Source organism: Suncus etruscus, chromosome 15, assembly GCF_024139225.1.
Source record: "Suncus etruscus isolate mSunEtr1 chromosome 15, mSunEtr1.pri.cur, whole genome shotgun sequence".
NCBI classification, from domain to species: domain Eukaryota; kingdom Metazoa; phylum Chordata; class Mammalia; order Eulipotyphla; family Soricidae; genus Suncus; species Suncus etruscus.
In genome coordinates, this window is record NC_064862.1 from 61,222,242 (window position 1) to 61,246,707 (window position 24,466).

The 24,466-nt window shown below is 49.6% G+C and overlaps 1 protein-coding gene and 1 non-coding gene across 2 annotated transcripts in view; both read left to right on the forward strand.

Annotated features, from left to right (window-relative positions):
- Positions 1 to 24,466, forward strand: part of GSG1L (GSG1 like) — a 163,516-nt gene that overhangs the window by 74,393 nt on the left and 64,657 nt on the right. The window lies entirely within an intron of this gene.
- Positions 22,392 to 22,500, forward strand: LOC126031815 (U6 spliceosomal RNA). The gene has a single exon (XR_007503640.1). It is a non-coding gene; the product is annotated as a U6 spliceosomal RNA (small nuclear RNA).

Consider the following 24,466-nt stretch of genomic DNA (forward strand, 5'->3'; position numbering starts at 1 on the left):
AGCAGGAGAATTGGCAATCTTCAGGGACTTAATTACAGCTTCCCTGAGGGCCTTTCAGCCCATCACAGGGCTCCTGCAGGTTGCCACTGGGAGGGTGACAGGAGCTAGTAGTGATCAACAGCAGTTTCCCCTGCCTGGCGGTGGTACCCAGTGGCTGGCCCACGTTCCTTGGACTGCTCTGCATTTTGGGGAGCAAAACACGTCTCATTCCTATTTCTCCAGATCAGATAGCGTGCGAGGGGAAGACACTAGCAGCAGGAGCAGTGATAAAAGAGGCACATGCAGCTGGGGCGGGACAGAAAGCACAGCCCGGCAGGGGAAGGCGGGGAGACACCTCCCTTGACTGACATGGGCAACTTCCCTCCTTAAATAATGACTCTGTAATTCTGCTCACTTTAATTAAGTCAGCCTGGAGCACGGCAGCTCAGCTGCAGGTGGGGGAATCTCTCTAGCCTCGGGCAGCAGCGCTGAAGCTCAAGAAAGTCCAGAGATGGGGTCAATAATGACATTGGATGTGAGGCTGCTGCCTGCTTCTTCCCAGGGCACCCCTGAAGCCTGAATGCTATAGGGGGGTCTGGGGGGCACTGAATAAGACAGTGAGATAGTGAGAGCTCTGAATTTGTTTTGCTTTTGTACCTCCCTTTGCTTACTCCCTTTGTTTACTCCTGGCTCTGTGCTCAGTGACCATAGGAGGTGCTGGGATGGAACCCAGGTAGGCTGCTTGGAAGGCAAGTGCCCCACCCACTGTACTGTACTATGAGTCTGGCCTGAGAGGTGTGAATTTTTTCTTCTTGACTATGTAACATCAATGAAGGACCTCAAGTAAAAATGAGCCCACAGCAGGTATTTCTCCATCCAGCACCCTCTGAACTTGCCATTTGCCATGGGGAGGGCACCATGAGGGACAGGATTAACAAATCCCCTCTACTTCTGGTCTTGGGAAAGATTTTGGTCTCAGTGGAGTCACCACCTGCCCTTCCCCCATGCACTCAGCTCTTTCTGGGAGGCTCCTTCCCCTCCTTCCTGGGGGGTCTAACTCTGCTCTGCTGGGTGGTCCTGGTTTCCAGGCCTGACCACTTGGTGGTCCCCTCCATGAATCCTCAACAGCTGCTTAGAATGCATGGGGTGTTGCTGGGAGTGTTGGGAGGTGGGGCTCCCTAGCCGGCCAGTAGCAGTTTTCTGTGGCTGTTCTCATGCTGGCCTAGGGTAGACCTGAGCCCGATCAGAAGATCTCATCATTCATCCCTTCTTTGCTCACGTGAGCCTGCTGCATGGCTGTGTGGAGAAAGATGGGGAGCAGCCCCCTGCTCTGTGGGAGCATGCCGTGATCGATTAGCAATGTCTGCCATGGGAGAAGAAAAGGAAGCAGCACATCATTCATCTCAAGACTGCCTGTGCCCGCCGAGGCTCCAATGGCACTTTATGGGGCTTTAAGTCAGATCCATCATCAGCTTGGAGCACCAGACCAAGAATAAAAATGCCCAGCAAGTTAAGGAACTTACAAAGGGCTGCCCATTGTCTCATTCTGTCCTGACAACCTCCTTCTTTCTACCCTTTAAGAAAAAAACATCTGTTTTGTGTGCGCTGGTCACCCTCTTTCCTGGCACCCTGTTCTAGAGTCATAGTTTAGCTTTTCTTTGGGACATCAGAGTATCTTTCTGTACCCAGGCCTAGTGCCTGGGAACTGAGCATGGATTATGAGGCTTGAGTTTGTCCCATCAGAGTACCCTCCCTAGCCATGGGAGGAAGGAAGGAAGGCAGGAAGAAAGGATGGAAGAAAGGAAGGAAGGAAGGAAAGAAGGGAGGGAGGGAGAAAGGGAAGAAGGAAGGGAGGAAGGAAGGAAGAAAGGAAGGGAGGGAGGAAGGGAAGAAGGAAGGGAGGAAGGAAGGCAGGAAGGAAGGCAGAAAGGAAGGCAGGAAGGGAGGAAGGAAGAAAGGAAGGGAGGAAGGAAGGAAGGAAGGAAGGAAGGAAGGAAGGAAGGAAGGAAGGAAGGAAGGAAGGAAGGAAGGAAGGAAGGAAGGAAGGGAGGGAGGGAGGGAGGGAGGGAGGGAGGGAGCAGGGAGGAGAATCTCATAGGCCATGATGTGTCATGGGGCACTTGTTGCGCTCCAGAAAGGGGATGGGGCTATGGCTAGGAGATGCTGGGCTGTGTCTCAGAGTACAATGGACTGTTTCCAATCTTTGGGAGTGGTTGAGTAGCACTTATGGAGTTGGTCCTCCCCAACCTAGAGGACTCTGTGCTCCTCAGTCTGAGGGGTCTGTGCTCCCTAACCTGGAGGGGTCTCTGTTCCCAGGCCTAGAGGGATCTGTGCTTTCCATCCTGAGGGGAGAAGGTTTAGGTTCTCCAGCCTAGAGGAGTTTGTCCTCCTCAGCCTGGAGGGGTTCCATGCTTCCTAGTGGTAAGAGTTTGTGCTCCCATTCTCACCTAGCACCTGAGCTCTCCCACTGCCTGGCTTCTCTCTGAACTTGGGAGAATTATCCTGCCCTCTAGGATAATTTTCTCTGGCTAAATCTCCTCCCTACTCCCTCCCTCCCTCCCTCCCTCCCTCCCTCCCTCCCTCCCTCCCTCCCTCCCTCCCTTCCTTCCTTCCTTCCTTCCTTCCTTCCTTCCTTCCCTCCCTCCCTCCCTCCCTTCTTTCCTTTATTCACATAGATCACATCTATTCACATCTTTTGTTTGTTTGTTTGTTTTTAGGGGCACACCCATTTGATGCTCAGGGGTTACTCCTGGCTAAGCGCTCAGAAATTGCCCCTGGCTTGGGGGACCATATGGGACGCTGGGGGATTGAACCGCGGTCCTTCCTTGGCTAGCGCTTGCAAGGCAGACACCTTACCTCTAGTGCCACCTCGCCGGCCCCATCTATTCACATCTCCATCCCCATCACCAATCAGGCCTAGCAGCTCTGCTCCCTCAGAGTATTCAGTGTTGACCCGCTCCTCTCTACCAGCAAACAGAACTTGCTAGATTATACATTTCTAAGCTCTCTGCCTCTATTACATTTGAGCCCTGTGAGGTCAGGCCCATCTTCAAACTCTTCAGGAAACTTGTTACACTCAGCACACAGCAGGATGCTGGGAAATATTAACCCCAAAAATCCATTCTAATGCATTAGGCAAGTGTAAACCACAGTCTCCACCCTCCTGGAAATCCTCTCATGGCCCAGTGGCACTGGCCTTATTACAGCAGCAAAGCACAGAGCACATGTCCCACCCCAGAGCCTTTGCACCTGCCACATGCAGATCCCCAAATCCTTATGGCTCTGTACTGAGCTAGCTCTTTTCTGCCTACTCATAATCCAATCTGTGCCACATTGCTTCTCATAGTGTCCTTCCCTGGACACTTGTCCCTGGTGAAAGTACTGGGGTTTGGCACAAAACATTCTCTAGATTATAGATATTTTAAAAACACCAAGAACATGCTCTTCTAAGCATATGGAGAAATATGCTTATTTCTGTTAACACCATTTCAGTATATCTGCACAGATACCACCATCATATTAGGACTGGGCAGATAGCTCATCTTTTGCATGTGGGAAGACCAGATTTGATCCCTGGTCCCACCAGGTCCAATGTTAGGCCATTGTTCAACAAAACTCTAGAAACAGAAATAAGTAAAAGTAAAGAAAATTTATTAGAACTCAGCATTGAGGACCATTGGATCAAAGTGACTCCGAGAACACACACGTTCTATACTCTTTCTTACATAGGCTGGGGAGACAAGTCACAGTCCTACCTTATCTAAGCAAAGCAGATGTGCAGAATCAAAATGTGGCAGTGAGAACATCCTGACAAGCTTGTGACATACATCGTGCTTTCTTCTACTTTGGCGCTCTCATTTCTGGAGGGCTCTAAGTTTGGCTCTCCACCCAGAATTGTTCCAGTTCACGGCTAGTTGCTATTTTTGCAGGACTATGTTGTTTCTCACCACTAGCCCTTTCAAGAGGAACATGGAGCTGGAAGTGGCCTCTGAGCACCTCTGGGAGTGGCCCCTGAGCAAAAGTAAGCCAACCACAAATAGTCACTTGTCCACATGGCACTTGCACTGTCAGGATCACTTGATGTCAGTGACTCTGGTGAGAGAAATGTGGCAGCCACTTTTACAGAGGTGTTCACAATCCCCACGACAGAAGGAACTGAGCCTGCAGCTAGTTTCCTAAAGCAGACCCTAAGATGGGATCCTAGCACCTGGGGTTTGGAGGTGCTTTCAGGAGTAGCCAGAGGGAGGCAGGTGCAGCAAGGGAGAACTGGCTGGGGTGACCTGTGGCAGAAATAGGCCCCTGTTTGGTCTCAGGACTGTGTGTGTTTCACAGAGCTGGGTCTGGCCTCAGCTTTGGCGCTCACTGGCCACCTTGGGTTGGGGTGAGGTGTGACATCTGCCAGTAGCTTTGTAGAAGGGGGAAATATCATTCTTCTGTGGCCCAAGGGTGCTGTGTGAGGGTGTTGTACCCCCTGCCAAGGAAATGAGTAAGGTGCCAGGAATGTTCAATACATAAAGTGTCCTCACTTGGGTCCCCACTTGGGACATGGCTGAGCTGAGATCTGAGCCCAGGTTGGTGACTCCAGAGTCTGTTCCCCTCTTACTTTTGTTGGGTGGGGGTGGGGGTCACACTGACAGTATTTGGATCTCCTTCCAGCTTATTGCATAGTCACTTCTGACAGCTTACAGGGGACCCTGGGTGCTGGGGATTGAATCTGGGCCTTCTGCATGCAATGTGTGTGCTCAATTGGGGCCTGTGCCTGCTGCTGCAGAGAACTGCCATCAGGCCCTGCAGTGGCCGGAGTCCACTCGTTGCTGTGGGCACAGCTGCAACCTGCAAACAGCAGGGCCTGCTGGCACGATGCACAGAGACCCAAGGAGACAGTCTGACTTTTAGCTGGGCTTTGCCTGATCCCTGCCCAGCCCTGCATCTTTATGGCTCCACAGACCTTCTGGTACTTATGGTCTTTGTTTTCAAATATTTCAAATCCAAACAGTCATGGAAACCAATCAACAGACTGTCAGTTCTATATGTTCAGACACTACCTGACCCCTCTCCCACCTCTTTTTGAAACTGGGTGCATATGTGTATACATGTGAATGTGTGTACATGTATGTGCATATGTTGCATGTGTGTGCATGTACATATACCTCTCTGTGGCTAAGCGGTTCCTTTGTCCCATAGTTGCCCCCCCACCCTTCCCCCTCTCAGGCCGCTCAGCTTCAATCAATATCTGTGTGGCAGCAGCTGGGCCCTGTCTGCAGTCAAGAGCCATTTGCTGCCTCCTCAGAGGCTGTCAGGTTCTCATCAAAGCCCCTTTGAAATCCCAGCCCCCCGATAGTCGGATAGTGATATGGGAATGGTCAGCACAGAGCTGTAGAGGGAAGTGGAACATGGCTGCTGGCCCCTTAGCTGGGGTCCCTTCAGCCTGAGTGTTTATCTTTGGTGGAGAGGCTGCAGGGTGATCTTCAAAACCCTGAGCCACAGGCAGGATGCTGTTTATGGAGGGACTTTCCCATTTACAGGGAATGCTTCCTCATTTCTGAAGCATCCTGCAGCCAGCTCTTTTGTGCCCCCATGCTCTGAAAGCTCCATCTCCTTCTAGGCCCTGAAAATAGTTCTGTAGAGCCTGCTCCTGCCTTGCAATTGGGAAGCTAAGGCTCAGAGAGATGACTATTCCCCATAGTTTATGGTCATCTCCCTTCAGTTTTACAGATGGTTTCTTCTGGACTGAGGAGATAGCTCAAAGGGCTGGAGCACATGCCTATCACAGACAGGGCTCTGGGTTTGATCCCCGAAACCATAAGGCCTTCCAGGTACCATTGAAGAGAGCCCTGGTATCCCCCAGAATTCTTGGGGGTGGTAACCCCTAAATTAAAGAAAGCAGAACAAAATAGCCAACACAAACCAAATCCAAACAATATTTCTTGGAATGATAGAACACGTTTCTATAATGACTCATTTCCATCAGGCCCTTCAGAATATCTCTGGTTTCTTGCTAGTATAAATAATGCAGGAGGGACATCTCTGTGGCATTAGACATTCCTTGAAGAATTCGTTTTGGATGACTATATAATATTTCATATTGTCAACAAAAATGTGTGTACAGGATCCTAATCACATCATTACTTATGAGAGTAAAAATGGGATGTAATTAAGCCACAGAACAATGTTCCTGAAATGAGACCGTACAAAGACAGCAGGGTACAAACTTGCTTAATTGGGGTGCTTGGGGGTTTGAGGGGAAGCTGACTTCATGTGTAAAAGAAACTGGATGGAAATATTTGTCCTCATACTGATACTATTGTGAAATGGTGACCTTAGGTGGAATTTAAATTTTTTCCCAGGACTCTGTATTATTCAAATTCTTCATAGTGAGTATGTATCAGTTTTAAATTTTAAAAACCATTTAAAAATGTTTACAATAAGTTCAGTTTGTGAGTCAGGCTCATTGTTTTAGTGTGATTCTTGAAAACTTGTAAAAAAAAAAAGGCAAGAAAATAATGATTTGAGTGGTCTCTCTTGCAGTAGCTCAACAGTTTTTAGAGTCTGATGGTAGCTATGGGTAATAGAGACATAGCTGTGTTCTAATAAAATGTCATCTGTATTTCAATAAAACTTTATTGACAAACATGAGATGGGCCAGTTTGCAAACCACTAATCTAGCTAGTCCTAATTCTTGTTTTTCCTTTCAAAAAGGTTATGAAATCGATGTTGCAAAAGAATATTTATAAAAATAAATAGAAAACATGGGGGCCAGAGCAGTGGCACAAGCGATAAGGCTAGGCTTTATTCTTCAGCATCCCATATGGTCCCCCAAGCCAGGAGCTCATAGCCAGGTGCATCCTGAGCATCACTGGGTGTGACCCAAACAAAAAACAAAAATAATTAAAAATAATGAACACCTAGATACTAATCACCAAGCAATCTTGCCATACACTTTTTTTTTTTTTTTTTGGTTTTTGGGCCACACCCGGTGACGCTCAGGGGTTACTCCTGGCTATGCGCTCAGAAGTCGCTCCTGGCTTGGGGGATCATATGGGACGCCGGGGATCGAACCGCGGTCCATCCAAGAATAACTCAGGCATGGCAGGCACCTCTAGCGCCACGATGCTGGCCCCTTGCCATACATTTTGAAGCCTTGGTTTCCCCAACATCAGGTCTCACAAGACACAAAGGAAACTTCTTTTTTTTTATTTTTGTGTTTAATCTTACCCTGCATTTGCTAACTGCACATTTATATTTCCAAACACCTTGCCTAGCTTTGCCTAATTTTGAACTCCTGGTTAATTTTATCATGGCACATGTATTATTCTATAACTTGCTTATATTTGTTCTTAAGATGTATTCATGTAGAGATTGTAACCATGATCCATTTCTTTGTACATCTGTGTAGTATTCCATGGTGTGAACACAAATTTTCTCTTCCCTTCTATGTTGATGCTGTTGGTTGGTTTCTAAACCAATAGTGTTTCTTTTTTGTTTATTTGTTAGTTTGTTTGTTTTTGGAGTCACACCAGGCAGAGCTTAGAGGTTACTCCTGGCTCTATGCTCAGAAATCACTCCTGGCAGGCTCGGGGGATCATATGGAATGCTGGGATTCGAACCACCATCCTTCTGCATGCAAGGCAAGCATCTTACCTTCATGCTATCTCTCCGACCCCAATCAATAGTGTTTCTAGCTTCTTATGCTATCCTATAAGCTCATACTGGTCATTCTTGAGCCTACAAAAGAATTTCTCTCACAGTTATAAATGATAGTGCTATTGCAGCCATGTTCAGATCACAGCTGTATGAACTAGAGCAAGTCAGAGAAACTTCTGTTCCCCAATTTCCCTTAATTATCACATAGAGATAATCACATTTCCTCACAGAGGTGTTTGTGCAAAGGGAACCAGACAGAGGTAAAGCAAATGGTTGGTAGCATCAGTTATCGATTATTTCTCCTGAAGGAAATAAGTGCTCAGTTCTGCCATGGACAGGTCCTCTGTGGCCTTAGCAAAGTCCTAGTGTTGCTCAAATCTTGGGTTTCTCAGCAATGATCATGGGTTCTCCCAGCCCTCTGTTTAACTCAGAACTGGGGGCAGTGTAGTTAATGTTCAGTGCTGGGTCCATTTCTTGACCTCCTCCATCTTCCATGACAGTTGCCTCCTGGGTGGGTCTTGACCTCTGGTCTTGGCCTCCAGGTCTCAGGAGGGAGAAAACACCTGCTTTCTGGAATGGGGCAGCTATAGGCTCCAGAGACACTCGCTATGCTTTGTGCCTGAGATTGTGCCTAACCCCTCTGATGGGTGATGTTAATAGCACCCCACTGCCATGAGAAAACAGACTTTAGAAAGGCAAAATGGGGTCCAGGGAGATAGTTAAGACACTTGCATTGCCTATGCCCACAATAGTTCAGATCTCACCACCACTGAGAGTTCCCTGAGCACTGAGAATAGACCAGGTGTGGCATCTGAGAACAGATCAGATGTGGCACTGAGAAGAGACTAGGTGTAGCCTGAGAACAGACCAGGTGTGACCCTGAGAACAAACCTGCACGCTCAAGCTAGTGAACAACTCTGAAGACCCTTCTGTTTTACCAGTGGGGTTGCCAAGGCCCAAGAAGTTAGCTGCAGGACACTGGTTTGGGTGCACAGGGCCTCCTGTGGGTGACTGCAGCTGAGTGTAGACAGAGATTAAAAGTGATCTGGAAGGGCCTGCCCAGTAGAAGTAGGTGCAGGTGTGGGAATGTGGCAAATTGTTCCTGGGCACAGCAATGCCATAGGTGAGCTGCAGAGTTGGGGTACAGGGGTGAGCAGAGCCCATACACTCATTTGGGCTTCACCTTGCTCTAAGGTACCCTGTCCCCCCAGGTTGATCTGGGCACCTTCTTGAGGCAAGAACAGAAGTATGAAGTCAGGGCATGCCCTGCTGAGGTTGTGCAAGGGCTGAGCCACTAATAACCCGCTAATTCAGGCCACACTGCTGAGCCCAGTCACTGCAGGGGAAGGCCTGGGGAACTGGGCTTATACCTGTGGTCCACAGGGCATTCCAGGGACCCGAGGACCTGGGGAGAGACAGCAGGGACCATAGGACAGGCTGGCAGGTGGGGAGAGGAAAAGGCAGACTGAGCTGTTGTGTGTGTGTGTGTGTGTGTGTGTGTGTGTGTGTGTGTGTGTGTGTGTGTATAAGGGGGGACTGATGATGCTGCATCTGACCTGCAAGGAGTCATCATAGATAGTGTCAGAAGTGGGGACCTGGTTGGTGACACAGAAGCCACAGTCAGCCCCTGGGATGTAATTGGCCTTGATCTCTGCAGGAAGGTTAATTGCTCAGATCACAGGGTGAGGCTCTCAGCCCTGACAGACTAGCCCACCCTCACTGAGTGCTGACTTGTTGCCTTGGCCTGACCACCAGGGCTGAGGAGGGCACCAAGGGGCAGGGAGGTCAGAGCTTTGGGCAAAAAGGGAGGGAGGGACAGTAACCATGAAGGGAACATCCCAGCGGCCCTCCAGAGACAGGAAGGGATGACTGTTTTGGTTTTTGATTTTGTTTTGGGACCACACCTAGTTGTGCTCATATATCACTCCTGGCTCTACACTTAGGAATCATTCCTGGGCAGTGTCCGGGGACCATATGCAGTTCTGAGGATTGAACCTGGGTCAGCCGTGTTCGAGGCAAGACAGAGCTTGGACTCAGGGGGTCCTTTGGAATGCAGCTGCTGGGGGTGGCAAGTTCTCAGCCTGTGGGTGCAGCACAGCTCAGGCCACTTCAGTGAAGTGGAAACCCCTTTCACCTTCAGGGGTCTCAAACTCGTGGCCCATGGGCCGTAAACGGCCCTCCGTACAACATTTTGTGGCCCTGCCCTAGAGGAATCTTTTTTTGTTTTGTTTTGTTTTTTTAGTATTTGGGTCACACACCCCAATGTTCAAGGCTTACTACTGACTTTGCACTCAAGGATCACCCCGACTTTGCCTTCTGCGGCCCCCAGGTAAATTGAGTTTGAGACCCCTGATAGATGGTTCAGCAAGTCCCAGGACTGACTCTGGTTGGTCCAGCCAGGAGATATGTGTCCAGCCCTGAACCAATAGCTTCACAGCTAGAACTCAGAGATGCAGAAGCAACAGTGGGAGGCCAGGCAGAACACCCCTGTTTAAATATCATGGTCTCAGTTTGGGGCCGTGGTCTGGAAGGAAACTAGGTTTAATCCTTCGAGGGATGCTCTGCTGGCCCCAGGCACAAGGGCAGGTGTGTCAGGGAGAGACTGGGTGTTAGTTGAACTTACCTGGGGACTGGGAGTCACATGGCAAAGGGAAGGCATTGGGATGCTATTTTCTATCGATGTCCAGATGGGAAAAACGAGCAAGAACTCTGCTGTGCCCACAGGGGAGGGGCACTCCTATCGATGTGATGACCCTTACAGCTGGAGATAGTGGGGAGCTTCCTGGACCCAGCTAAACCCTAAATGGAGAAAAAGAACCATCAGCTTTGTGAGGAGAAAGGAACAATCTAGAAGGAAGAGCTTAGTGAAACAGAAGCAAAGTCTTAGATCCGAGGCTTGGAGCCCACTTGTCAATGTGTCCCCCCTAACCCCGTGGTCCCAGGGCTCCACACCGGCTTTCCTGTGACTCATTTCTGCTTTGAGCCAGTGGTCGGTGACTAAGCGTGTATTCTTGGAGAGCTGAAATGTGGGGTTCGGGGGCCAGAGAAACTTTTCTGTCTAGCAGAAACTCCAAATGGAAAGTTCTTTGCTCCATTTGCTTTCATTTAAATGCTATCACTCTAGAGATGGGCTCTCTCTTCCATGCGTTTTTAACTACTTTCCTTTCTTCTTTTGTGAGTTATCTAGAAACCTAACCTTTGGGGGCTTCTTTACAAACTTTATTTTTCAAACTGAAGCTTTTGGAAGCTCTGATCTCAAAGGCCAGGTCCAGCCTGCATACTCGCCTGGATTCTCTGATCTTTAAAATAGCAAAGGAAATGCCATTTACATTGGCAAAAGCTTTGTGGGTCCCTCTCAGAGGAGAGAATAAACCCCTGGAGTTGGGTGAGGCGAGATATTTTTAGATTCTCTCTCTAAAGTGATAAAACCGGGATCCTTTTGGCCATGGTGGGGTGGGGACGAGGCATCCTCTGCAAGGCTCTGCCTGGCACCCGGTGGAGAAGTGGTGAGTGACAGCAAATGCCAGGTGGGGCAATGCTCCCCACTCTGCTCTGGGGGGCTGTGCCTGAGGGGAGCAGCCATAACTGATGTCTGTTGCCCTCTTGTTCTGGCAGGGCAAAGGGATGCGAGAGACAAGTCCCATACATGGAAGTCAGACATGATTAGGTGTGGAGGCCAGTGCCTAGTGCCCAGTGCTTAGTGCCTAGCACTCGGCACTCAGTGCCTTGCTCTAGTCATGCTCCCTCTGAGTGCGCTGCCATCCCCCAGCAGCAGAGCAGGGTTCTCAGCAAAGTCTTGGTTAAGGCTGAGACCCATGTAGCTGCGGGCAGTGGGATTTCTGGCCCAGTGCCTCTGTGAGCAGATGGCACTGAGACTCAGGCTTTCGTGCTCTCTTGCAGAAGCTGGAAGATCAGGGTGTATGGAGGGGGTTGCCTGTCTGTTCATCCTGGGGTTCTGGTCTCATGTCTGCAGCTGCCCTGTCCTCCCTGAGCAGCTTCTGGGATGGCATCATCTGCTTTGACCATCCCACTTTACCCTGTAGTGCCCCTGTCTGACCCATCTGCCCTGTGTAGTACCTACCTCATCCATCCTCTGTCCTGCTCCACCCTGCCTCATTCTGTCCCCAGCTGCCCCCATCTGCTCCAGTCTATCCTCATCAGTGTCTTTCTGTCCCCTGTCTGTCCCTTGCATCCCCATCTGTCCCTGTCTGTCCTCATCGGTCCCTTTTCTGTCCCCTCTTTCTCCTCTATCTGTCTTTTGACAGTCCTTGAGCACAAATAGAGGATAGACCCAGGAAGGCTACCAGGGACCTGAGGAGGTAAAGGAGAGTTAGGGTCTGGAGACGTTGGGAGGTCAAGCCATTGTACAGGGGTGCTGGACTTTCATGGACATTCCGAGAACTTAGAGGGACTGGTCTGGGGACACAGAAGGGGCACTTTGGGGATTTGAGCACTATGGGAGAGGGTGCTGTGGCCAGAGCCTCAGACACGAAGTGGCTATCCTCTGTCCCCTGTCGACTATCTGCTGCCCTCTGTCCTGTCCCCTGCCCTCTGTCCCTTCTTCTGTTCTATATCTGCTGTCCCCTGTTCAGTCCCCTGTCCTCTGTTCTCTGCTACTGTCTGCTTCCCCTGTCCTGTCTGTTTCCTGTCCTCTGCCTTCTAGCCCTGTTCTCTATCCTCTGTCCTCTTCCATGCCCCAGGCCTCACGTGGGATGTTGGGAAGCAGCTTCTCAAACCAGAAGTAACAAATCTTTCATTCAGTGCAACATTCCAGATATTTCATTGACCTGGGACTAACCCCTGGGACCCCCCTTCTTAGCTTTCAGCCTCTCAGAATTGTCAGTCCCCTAATGCCTACCCTCACGGGCCCCCTGACCACCACAATCCAGCTGTTGGTCACTCTATGCTGCTCCCCCAAGACAAGTATCTCACAGGTACTGATAGGATAACCAGAGCCACGAGTTAAAGAGCCTGCAGGATGATCTGGGGTCCTGCTCTCACCCCTTCTTTCTGGCATGGAACAGGCCAGTGGGCTGCAGCATGTCCTACAGCCAAGCCCCACACTGTTTTCCCTGGCACCCTCTGCTCAGGAGCTTGAATGACCCTGGGTCCCCGGACCTCTCACCAATGTCACCAGTGCCCCATGAACTGCTCTCTCAGTGATCTGTCCCCTCCATCAGCCTCTTCCCACATCACCCAGGGGCCGCTGCATCCCTCCTGATTCCCCTTCAGGGTCGCTGTTCATGGTCTCACTGCTACCACTAGAGCCTGAGGTCCCCCCTAGCCCAGGACATTTTGGGGGAGAGGGAGGAGAGACCTCAAGTCCTGCATGGAGGACCCCCATAGGGTGCAGACCACACATAGCTCATATCACCGCAGGCCATGGGCCACAAGAGAGAGGGGTCTGGCTAGAGAGGAACAGTTGGGAACAGGGAGGGAGGGAGAAGAGGTACAGGAAGGGGAGCAGAACTGGCATCATGGGCACTGAATACAGGCGGCAGTGGGCAGAGGCCACTGTTCTTGCCTGGGGGTCCTGTGCTTCTCCATGGAAGAGCTCAAAGCAAGGGTTCAGCAGCTTGTGTAGGGCCCCTCTCCCATAGTGCAGGAGGGGGATCCTGAGGGGTGGGACAGGGCCTGGAAGCTGTAACCAATGTGGGTCACCATAGGACACCATAGGGCACAAGCATAGAACCCACAGAGGCCCCAACTTCACAGACATCGAAGGGCCTGTTCCTGCCCCCAGAGGGATGATTCTAGGGGCCACTGCATGCTAGATAGGGGGAGAGCCAGAGAGACCAGCTAAGAGGCTGAGCCAGAGCTGCCAGCTCAGCCAGCAGCACTTCCAAACGGGCCACATGCAAGCAGTCTGTCCCAACTCAGTGCACCTCTGAGCTCCTGCACAGTTTTCATGTTGGCCATGTGGCCTGGCCCTCACAGAACCAAGATTTTTCACAGAGTTACATGTCAGCATTTAATTCGAAAATTTAAAATACTGGGCCAGAGTGAGAACACAGCAGGTAGGAAGTTTGCCTTGCAACTTGGGTTCAATCCCTGGCAACCTGTATGATCCCCTGAACCCATCAGAAATGACCCCCCACAGCACAGTCCCAGAAGTAAGTCCTGAGCATCATTGGGTATGACCCCTTCCATAAAAGAAAATAAACAAAGAGAATCATTTTAAGTATTACCAATAGTAGAATGAGACAGAAACAGATAGGGATCTACTGCTAGAAAATAGCCTCAACACCCCCAACAGTCTTCAAGCTAGTCAGCACCTCTGGCTTCCCTGCCCCTGCCCTTGCCACTTCAGCCACAGTGGAGGGGAGGTCAGAGTCTGGAAACCCATGATGAGGGATTGGGGAGGTGGGTCAGAATTCAGTCTTGGATTTGGCAGTGCTTCCTCCTGAACTCCACCCGCCCAGCACCCCTCTGCATATCCCAGCTCGGAGCCTATTTTCAAGACCAGCTTCTGGACCTAGAGCAGAAAGAAAAATCACTGTAGTCTGATGTTGAAGGCCAAGGTCACCGTGACACATCCCACTGCTCAGCGACTGTCTCTGAATTCCAGCAGAGTCATTTCGAAAGGGCATGTCTGCCGAGTTTGTCCTGACTTGACGGGGACTGTAGAGCTCTGGGGGCAATGAGGCATTGTCAAAGCCCGTCCAGTGATGGATAGTGAGTCCAGCTATGGGATCGCAGAAGGACGTGCTTCCCCAGGCCAATTCCACATTGATCGAGGAGCAGCTGCATGCCAGAAACCAGAGGGAAAAGTCTAGCCACGATTCATCTCACTTACTCAGGAGATGTGTGAGAATGGAAACGTGATGGCCATTGTCCCAGAGAGGCTGGGTATGGATCCGGGGTGAAGGACAGGCTGACCTGACCCCAAGTCAGCCTCCCCCAGCTCAGCAAGACATCTACAACAAAGTGGTAAAGAAACTTCCTTTCTGAGCTCTATTTGGAAGCCCCAGTGAGCTCATTAGAGGAGGCTTCTTGGAGGAGGTGATATTGGAGGAAGGAAGGTGCATTTGTTTCTTATCAATGTTGTAACAAATCTCTGTCACATCATGGCTTCCAATAGCCTGAATTTACTATCTCATAGCTCTGTGGAATTGAGATTCCAAATTGAGTATTAAGGAGCTAGTGTCCAAGTGTCAGGAGCAAGCACCATACTGGGGATTTCAGGGAGAGGGTTTCTGGGTCTTATCTAGAAGTTGCCTATTTTCCTTGGCTGCTGGCCCCATCCCTTTACTTGCTCCTGTACCTGTCTTTCATGCCCTTGCCTCCCTTTGACAGGAACTCTTGGCCTTCCTGGAAAACTCAGATCCCAGATGTCTAGAAAATTGTGTGGCTCAAGGCCAACCTGGACTACGTCCACCATGAAAAGTGATATTATCCCTGGTCTGGCACACAGCTGTCAATTGTCAACTGAGCTGGGAAGGTTATATTCTGGGGGGTTCAGGAAGGCTCTCTATACACCAACCAGGCTCTAATGAATACCTTGAGCCCATAGATCTGGGAGCCTGAAATTCTCCCTCTCCTGTGGTCCCCAGGCTTTGCTGGTGGTGTGTAAACCCCCACTTTGAGGAGTGAGACCTAAGTACAGTCCCAGAAAATGCCCTGTCTGGCCCCTATTCCAGCTTTCTGGTTGGCCTTAGAATTGTGTTGCCTCAACAAGAGTGGCCCCTGAGGGCAACCACCTCCCATGTCAGGATCCTGGAGGCTTGTGAGCCCTGTGGGGTCTTTGTGGGGTGAAGTGAGATGAAGAGGCTCCAGATTCAGCTCCAGATTCAGAAAGCAAGGGCCTGGCAAACAGTCTTGGATGCCCATTTGTGGCTGTTCATCCATCAGGGCCTATTTATAGAGCCTAATGCGTTTCCTTCCTCTTCATCTAACTGAGATACTGGCACCCTTGTGTGAGGGCTGCGCTCACAGAGTTCTGAGCACCCTGGAGAGCTGAGAGTTTGTGGGACATCTCACCCAGATGGGAGAGATCGGGGCCCTCCTGGGCTCCACTCGTCGAGCTGTGGCTCAGTCGGGCAGAAGTGATGGAGACTGAATCCTCCCTGGTATAAGTGAGGCCCTGGAGGGGCACCAGGGGTGGTGGGCGCTGCTCCAGGAAGCACCTGCCACATTTGAGGGGTGCAGCCAAGCTCAGCCCACAGTCGTAAGCACATGATGGGGGGCAGTATTGCTACATTCACTCATTCTGCAAAAGAATCCAGAAATCTGGACTTTTATATGAAATCTCCTATTTTTAAATGTTGATAATGAATTCAGATATTTTTAAAATACTGTGTGGGCCAAACAAGACATTTCTGCGGGCTGGTTTTGGCCTGTTGGCAGCTTCTATGAGAACTTACTTCTTTTGCTAGGAGGGAAACTGAGGCTCAGCGGTTCCCGATTTCTTCCGTGTTGAGGCAAGAACTCAGGGCTGGTCACATGTGGCATAATCCCCCATGCTGGGGGCTCCTGTAGTTTTTGAGGCAACTGCCCCTTTCCCCTCCAACCTCCACCTGTGTGCTCCCTCCCACCGGAACCCTCAACCCTGCCACCTAGCATCAGGCAACTTGGATAGAGATTCTACCCCCAGCTGCCCCCTCTCAGGGCAAGTCTCTGCCACTCAGGGTTAACTTCTCTGCAGACACCAAGTGATAGGCTTAGTGACCCTCAAATCCCCTCTGCATGTTCTCCAAAGCCTAGGTCCCTGCCATTCCCCGCCTCCCGGCTCGCAGTATTGACATTTCGCCAACAGCAGCTGAAGCAGCTGTCACAGCGGCTTTCACCCCAGAGGTCTCAGCCGCATTATTGACATGATTTAACATGCTCCGTTTTTGGGGGGGCGTGCCAAAGAGCCATAGCTAGCAGCCACAGCTCCATGACTTATTGACTTGACATAATAAACTGATGCATGTTGGGGGGGGTCTGTTTTCTCTCAAAACTGTTGCATCTTGGGATCTCATAGGCTTGTATGAACATTCCTTTCAGATGCCCAGAGTGTTTCATTGGCCCAGTGGCTGAGGTGCTGGTTCCAGGCTGCCGATTCCTTAGCTCCACCCTGCAGAATAACCATGACAACTTTAACAGTCACTGCTGGCCTTATGTAACACTGCCAGGCATGGCCCTCAGCACTTGGCTGGGCCATGAATTTGATTTATCCTCACTAGTGTCTTGGAAGTGGCATATTTATCCCCACTTTATAGGTGGGGAAACTGAGTCTGAGTTAAACCATGGGCCTTGGCCCATCTTCCAGCACCTAATGATCAGAGTGGCCCAGGCTGCTACTCTTGAACTCTTCCTCCTCCTGGCCTCATAATCATTTTAACTGCTATGAAAAATGCTCATTAGTAAGTCCCAATACCATGAGCTTTCTGGAGGAATTTCGAGGCTGGTGTGCTACATAAATGCTGCTTTGTTGGATGCTCATTTTTCAAAGAGGGACCACAGAGAGAGAGGAGAAGGGCCCTGCTGAGGTCACACGTGTGAGACCTGCTCTTTCGTTCCTACTCAGCAGAGTAGCCAGCCCTGGATATAGTCTCAGCTGGGGTGGGGTGCAGGGTATATAGGTGTTGGAGGGATGCTGTCCTCCTCGCATGTGCTTAGCTCCATCTGAGCAGGTCCAAGTTGCTCGTGAAATCAGGTTTTGTGTGTGTTTGTGTGTGTGTGTGGACCCAGTTTTTAAGAAGGCAGGTGGCACGGCTTGAAGGTGAGCTCACACCTTGAGGTCCCCTGTGAGGTCAGCTGCCTGCAGCCACAAACCAAGCCATTAGCAGTGACTTTCGGAGATTTGAAACTATCAGCTCAGTGATTACCAAGCCTCTTCTGGTGGGGCCATGGCTGAGGCTGGGGCCACTCTTCTGCCTTTGTGTCTGTGCTATTTCCTGGCACTAATAAGAGATAAGGGGCACTGTCTAGGGGTAGGCACTGCTTTTAGCATCTCCTCTTTCTTGTCTCCCCCCAGGTACAGCTCCACACCTGCTGTCTAGCATTGACCACATTTCTTAAGTCTACATGTGCCCCCCAGACATGCATTTAACAGGGAATTTGAGTGAGTCTGTGCACAATGATGCCTCAGGGTGCTGGAAGAGTCCAGAGTCACCCCCCCCTTTCAGGGCTTGACCTTTAAGAAGTCTGGGTGGGGTCCTTCTGTTTTTATTACAAGTTTCCAGGTGCTGCGGCAGGGGGTACTGGCTTAGCACCTCTCATTGGAATCAAGGGTCCCTTGGCTATAAAATGTGATATTCCAGTGAGGTCCCTGCAGGAAACAGTACCCCCAAATGGTTGAGAGAAAGATACTTTCATGGAATTGTACCCCAGTCTTCTGCTGGAACAACCACATCAGACACAGGGAAGAAGCTCACTGAATAACATACAAAGGAGAAATCCACCCATCCTGTGGATTCTGGAGTTAACAAGGTGGGTCAGGGACCTTGTCTGTTCAAGAGTGAGAAAAGAGAGGAGAGGTGAGGAGAGGAGAGAAGAAGAGAGGAGATGTAGGTGGGCACTAAACCAGGTGCTCTAGGTGTTTGTACTGCTAGAAAGCTCATTGCTTAATAGAGAGATGGCTTCCAAACAGCCTGAGGTCTGGGCAACCTTCATTCTTCTAGAAAGAATAATGAAGAACTTCTAGAAAGTTCAGACCAAGTGTCTCTTGAAGCCCACAGGGTCTCGATGGACATCAGCTCCCTCTGCTAAGGTCACCATGTTGGAAAAAGTTCAGCAGAAAATTGGGGGGGTAGTCTTTTCTGATGGGGAAACCTACTGGGAAGTAGGGGGAAGAGGCTGGCACAGGGTTCTGAGCTGCAAGAACCACAGTAGCTGACCTGGGCAGGCAGCTAGTTCTGAAACCCCGGGAGGTACCCCCAGAGCCCAGAACAGAGTAGAGCAGGGCCCAGTGCTGTAGGGGCTGGAAAGAGGTGTTACCGGCAATGAAGGCATCCCAGCACAGAAGGTACCAGTGCAATGGCCATCTGCCTGTCCATCTGGCTGGCAGGTCCTGCTGTGACCGTTACCAGGCAAGCATAAGGAAGGTGTTAAGGACATGTTTGCACCTGACTGTCTTTTTTTTCCCCCTCTCTACAATGTCTTTTGATGGTAGTGAGGAGTTGAGCATGGTGGAGACTTCCTGCTTTGGTTTTAAGGAGTTGGGTGGTGGCTCACTGGGGCGTCACTCAGTGTAGTGTGGCAGTGGCACACTGCATGGTATACTTCACTCCACACCCATGGGAGCACAGCTGTAGGGTGGCATCCCAGGGCCCCTCATCAGAGAATGAGTGAACATCCCAGCTTTCACCTGCCACTGCTGGGTCTGGGGAGGGCTGTGGAGTGGGGCAGAGAGCACAGGGATGTCCAATAGTCCTATGGGTAGGCTTTCTCTAGGACTGAACTCCCCATCCCCTTTCTCAGGTCTTCTCTACACCCAGGCCTGCTCCATGAGTGCCCGGCGGACCCTCCACACTCTCTCCTACAGCCCCACCTGCTAAGGTGCCCAGCTAGAAATAGGCCCCACCCTGGGACTCCGCCACTGCTTCCTGCACAACCTGCTGGCCTGGGAGCTGCCCCTCGAAGTTGGCCGCTTCCCTGCATGTCCTGCCCACTGTCATCCTCACCTGGGCCTCTGTTGTCTCTCAGGTGTCACCCCAGTCTCCAGCTTCCCTCCCCTGCCCTTGCAGTGCTCCGAGTTCCAGCTTCCTGCTCACTTACTTATCTGGGAAAGACTTGAAGCTCACCTCTAGCTGGGAACTCCTACCTGTCCTCATCTCCTTCCTCACCATACCTGGGGTCAGGTGGGGATGGGGTGTCCAGGTAGTAACTCACTGGGCCTCTTCTTGCCAAGTCCAGGTTCCAGATGGTCTGGGCTGGTGTGGGATAAACGAGCACAGGGTGGATGTATCTCATGGAGACACAGAGACTGCCGGACAATAAAGCATCTCCGGGAAATGAGAGCCAACGAGACATAAACTGGGGCCATGCTGCTCTGATCCTGGAAACCTGAGGCTGGATTTCTGACCTAGTCTACTCTCTTGCCATGGGGTGGGGAGTAATTTTGTCGTGCCAAACTGTGTGGGGACCTGAGAGAGAACTCATGTGAATGCCAGTATCCAGGAAGCCTCCCTGGAGGCAGCACCTGAGCTGGGGACTCATGGCAAGTCTCCCAGGGGAGGGGGGATTCTGGGGAGCAGTACAGGAAAGGGAAGAGAATATATGAGGTCCTGCTTCAGCTTGACCCCCTGAGGCTGGGACATGTGAGCAATGTCTCTGAGCACTCACATTGGAGCCATAGGCAGGCGCTGGCTGACCACGGAGAAGTGAGAAATGTGGGTTTCTGTCAAACAGTGTCTGAGTGTCCAGACTGTCCCCCATGATGGAAGGTGATGTGGCTCAGGGAGGCTGGGGAGTCCAGCCTGGTCGGGAGGACTTAGAGCTGTGGCCCTAATTTCAATCTGTGGCTATTAGCATAAAGGAACTGTTCTTGGTACTGGGCTTATAGGCTGGAGCAATAGCACAGCAGGAAGGCTTGCATGCAGCCAACTGGGGTTCGATCCCCAGCATCCCATATTGTCCTCTGAGAACTGCCAGAGGATAATTCCTCAGTGTAGAACCAGGAGCATGCTCTGAGTAACTCCTGAGTGTGAGATTAATTTCTTAGTTTTTTGGTGTGTGTATGTGTATGTGTGGGGTGGGGAGGGAGTGTGTACAGAAACTTCCAGATAAAGGATCCAGGGTCAAGGAAATAAATCCTATGGAGTAGGCAGCACAAGTGTTTTCCCAGGCAGACTGATATGAGATTCTAAGCCAGTTTCTCCAGGGCTTACAGGGGCTTAGACCCAGACCATCTTTAGGCCTATCTGAAATAGCAGAGCTAGGACTGTAGGGAAGAGAGGAGGAAGGATGCAGGCCTGGCCTAGGGCCCTGTGGGCGGGATGGAATGCACCCCCCCCTAAGGATAGGGGAGTGCAGGGGAGGTGCTGAGTCAGTGAACAGCTCCAGCAGCTGGAGAGGAGCTGGGCCCTGGGTAGGGGGCGGTCCTGGCACGCAGCTCACCCGGCCTTCCCTGCCATCCTCCCCACGGGCCCGGTGGGCCTAGGGCCAGCCTAGGGCTCGGGGGCTGAGAGCAAGCTGTGCCAGGGCGTGTTCTAGCAACATCTAGGCTGCCAAGAGCACATTATTCTTTTACAGAAATTCAAGGGATTGCCCAAGAGATGTGATATTTTTATAACAAGAGAGAGAAAGTTTCTCCAAAGCTTTCAAATCTCCCTGGTGCTAGGACTGACAGTGGGTGTTTCAGAATCTGAATTCTTCATTGGGACAGACAGGGACTCAATATCAGAATGTGCTTCATTCACTAAGCTGCAGGTATCAGGGATACTGTGGTCTATCCAGGTGGCAGGAGTGATCCGAGGTAGGCAGAGGTAGGAAACCAGGTGTGAAGGGTTCCCAGGCCACAAGGGCCATGTCCCAACTCCATATAAGTGATGGAAACTCTGGTTACCTCAGCCTGAAAAATGTCCAGGGCAGGACGAACTTTGATTGGCTACTCCCAGGTTCAGACAATGTTCTGTCCTCTAAGTTCTACCTTCCTTGGCAATGACTCTGCCAGGAAGGATTTTCCTGTTAGGGACCAGCCACTTCCACCCTTCACCTTTCCACCCTTCCACCCTTCCCTGCCACAGACCCAGGGGAGGAAAGGGATTTTCTTGCTCAACAGTTTCTGCAAAGGTGCTGAGGCCAATCTTCACTGAACTGACTCAGGCCATATTACTCTTCCATCTCTCTTCTCTCAGGCCTGGACCTTGCTCAAGAAAGAAGTCATGGGCCCAGAGAGATAGCACAGCGGCATTTGCCTTGCAAGCAGCCGATCCTAGGACCAAAGGTGGTTGGTTCGAATCCCGGTGTCCCATATGGTCCCCCATGCCTGCCAGGAGCTATTTCTGAGCAGATAGCCAGGAGTAACCCCTGAGCACCGCCGAGTGGGCCCCCCCCCAAAAAAAAGTCATGTGAATGGGGCCCATTTTCTACTCTCTCCCCTTTTTCTCAGAAGCAGCCTCTGTTCCTATAGTTTCAGAGAATTTTGGGGGGAATTCCAGTTCATTAACTTTTACTCTAAGTTTTTTGTTTGTTTTTTTGGGTCACACCTGGCAGCACTCAGGGGTTACTCCTGGCTCTATGCTCAGAAATCGCACCTGGCAGGCTCAGGGGACCATATGGGATGCCGGGATATGAACCACTGACCTGCATGCAAGGCAAACACCTTACCTTCATGCTATCTCTCTGGTCCTCAAATTTTTACTATGTTTTATTGTTTCCTTCCTCCTTTGTAGTTCTTTTGCTAGTCATTTTCTATTTTCTTAAGCTATGCAGTTTAGTTATTTATGTAGGCCCTTTCTTCCTTTCTGATAAATGCTTGCAGAACTATGAACTTTTCACTTAGCACTGCCTTTGCTGTGTCCTACAAGTTCTGCTAGCTCTTATATTCATTCTCATTTGTTTCCAGGAATCTTTTGACTTCTTCTATGACCCACTGGTTGCTCAGTAATGAGCTATTTCATTTCCAGATGTTTGCATTGTTTCTTCATTTCTGTTTGTGCTTAACTGTTATTTTCAATGCTTCATGGTTTGAGAAGATAGTTGGCATCATCCTCTTGACTTTGTGGTGGTATGTTTTGTGTCCCAGCATGTGTTCTATTCTGGAGAATGTCCCCTGTGCACTAGAAAAGAATGTATATTTGGCTTTTTTTTCTTTTTTCTTTTTTTTTTTGACATAAGGAACTTTTATTAAAAGGGAAGCACATATGTAAAATTGGAATGATACAGAGAAGATTAGGATGGTCCCTGAGCAAGAATAACACGTAAATTTGTGAATCATTCCATATTTATTTTTTTAAATTTATTTAAACACCTTAATTACATACATGATTGTGTTTGGGTTTCAGTCATGTAAAGAACACCACCCATCACCAGTGCAACATTCCCATCACCAATGTCCCAAGTCTCCCTTCGCCCCACCCGACCCCCGCCTGTACTCTAGACAGGCTCTCCATTTTCCTCATACATTCTCATTATTAGGACAGTTCAAAATGTAGTTATTTCCCTAACTAAACTCATCACTCTTTGTGGTGAGCTTCCTGAGGTGAGCTGGAACTTCCAGCTCTTTTCTCTTTTGTGTCTGAAAATTATTATTACAAGGGTGTCTTTCATTTTTCTTAAAACCCATAGATGAGTGAGACCATTCTGCGTTTTTCTCTCTCTCTCTGACTTATTTCACTCAGCATAATAGATTCCATGTACATCCATGTATAGGAAAACTTCATGACTTCATCTCTCCTGACAGCTGCATAATATTCCATTGTGTATATGTACCACAGTTTCTTTAGCCATTCGTCTGTTGAAGGGCATCTTGGTTGTTTCCAGAGTCTTGCTATGGTAAATAGAGCTGCAATGAATATAGGTGTAAGGAAGGGGTTTTTGTATTGTATTTTTGTGTTCCTAGGGTATATTCCTAGGAGTGGTATAGCTGGATCGTATGGGAGCTCGATTTCCAGTTTTTGGAGGAATCTCCATATCGCTTTCCATAAAGGTTGAACTAGACAGCATTCCCACCAGCAGTGGATAAGAGTTCCTTTCTCTCCACATCCCCGCCAACACTGTTTATTCTCATTCTTTGTGATGTGTGCCATTCTCTGGGGTGTGAGGTGGTATCTCATCGTTGTTTTGATTTGCATCTCCCTGATGATTAGTGATGTGGAACATTTTTTCATGTGTCTTTTGGCCATGTGTATTTCTTCTTTGTCAAAGTGTCTGTTCATTTCTTCTCCCCATTTTTTGATGGGGTTAGATGTTTTTTTCTTGTAAAGTTCTGTCAGTGCCTTGTATATTTTGGAGATTAGCCCCTTATCTGATGGGTATTGGGTGAATAGTTTCTCCCACTCAGTGGGTGGCTCTTGTATCCTGGGCACTATTTCCTTTGAGGTGCAGAAGCTTCTCAGCTTAATATATTCCCATCTGTTAATCTCTGCTTTCACTTGCTTGGAGAGTGCAGTTTCCTCCTTGAAGATGCCTGTAATGTCCTGGAGTGTTTTGCCTATGTGCTGTTCTATATATCTTATGGTTTTGGGGCTGATATCGAGGTCTTTAATCCATTTGGATTTTACCTTTGTACATGATGTTAGCTGGGGGTCTAAGTTTAATTTTTTGCAAGTGGCTATCCAATTGTGCCAACACCACTTGTTGAAGAGGCTTTCCCTGCTCCATTTAGGATTTCCTGCTCCTTTATCAAAAATTAGGTGGTTGTATCTCTGGGGAACATTTTCTGAGTATTCAAGCCTATTCCACTGATCTGAGGACCTATCCTTATTCCAATACCATGCTGTTTTGATAACTGTTGCTTTGTAGTACAGTTTAAAGTTGGGGAAAGTAATTCCTCCCATATTCTTTTTCCCAATGATTGCTTTAGCTATTCGAGGGTGTTTATTGTTCCAAATGAATTTCAAGTGTCTGATCCACTTCTTTGAAGAATGTCATGGGTATCTTTAGAGGGATGGCATTAAATCTGTATAATGCCTTGGGGAGTATTGACATTTTGATGATGTTAATCCTGCCAATCCATGAGCAGGGTATGCATTTCCATTTCCGTGTGTCCTCTCTTATTTCTTGGAGCAGAGTTTTATAGTTTTCTTTGTATAGGTCCTTCACATATTTAGTCAAGTTGATTCCAAGATACTTGAGTTTGTGTGGCACTATTGTGAATGGGGTTGTTTTCTTAATGTCCATTTCATCCTTATTACTATTGGTATATAGAAAGGCCATTGATTTTTGTGTGTTAATTTTGTAGCCTGCCACCTTG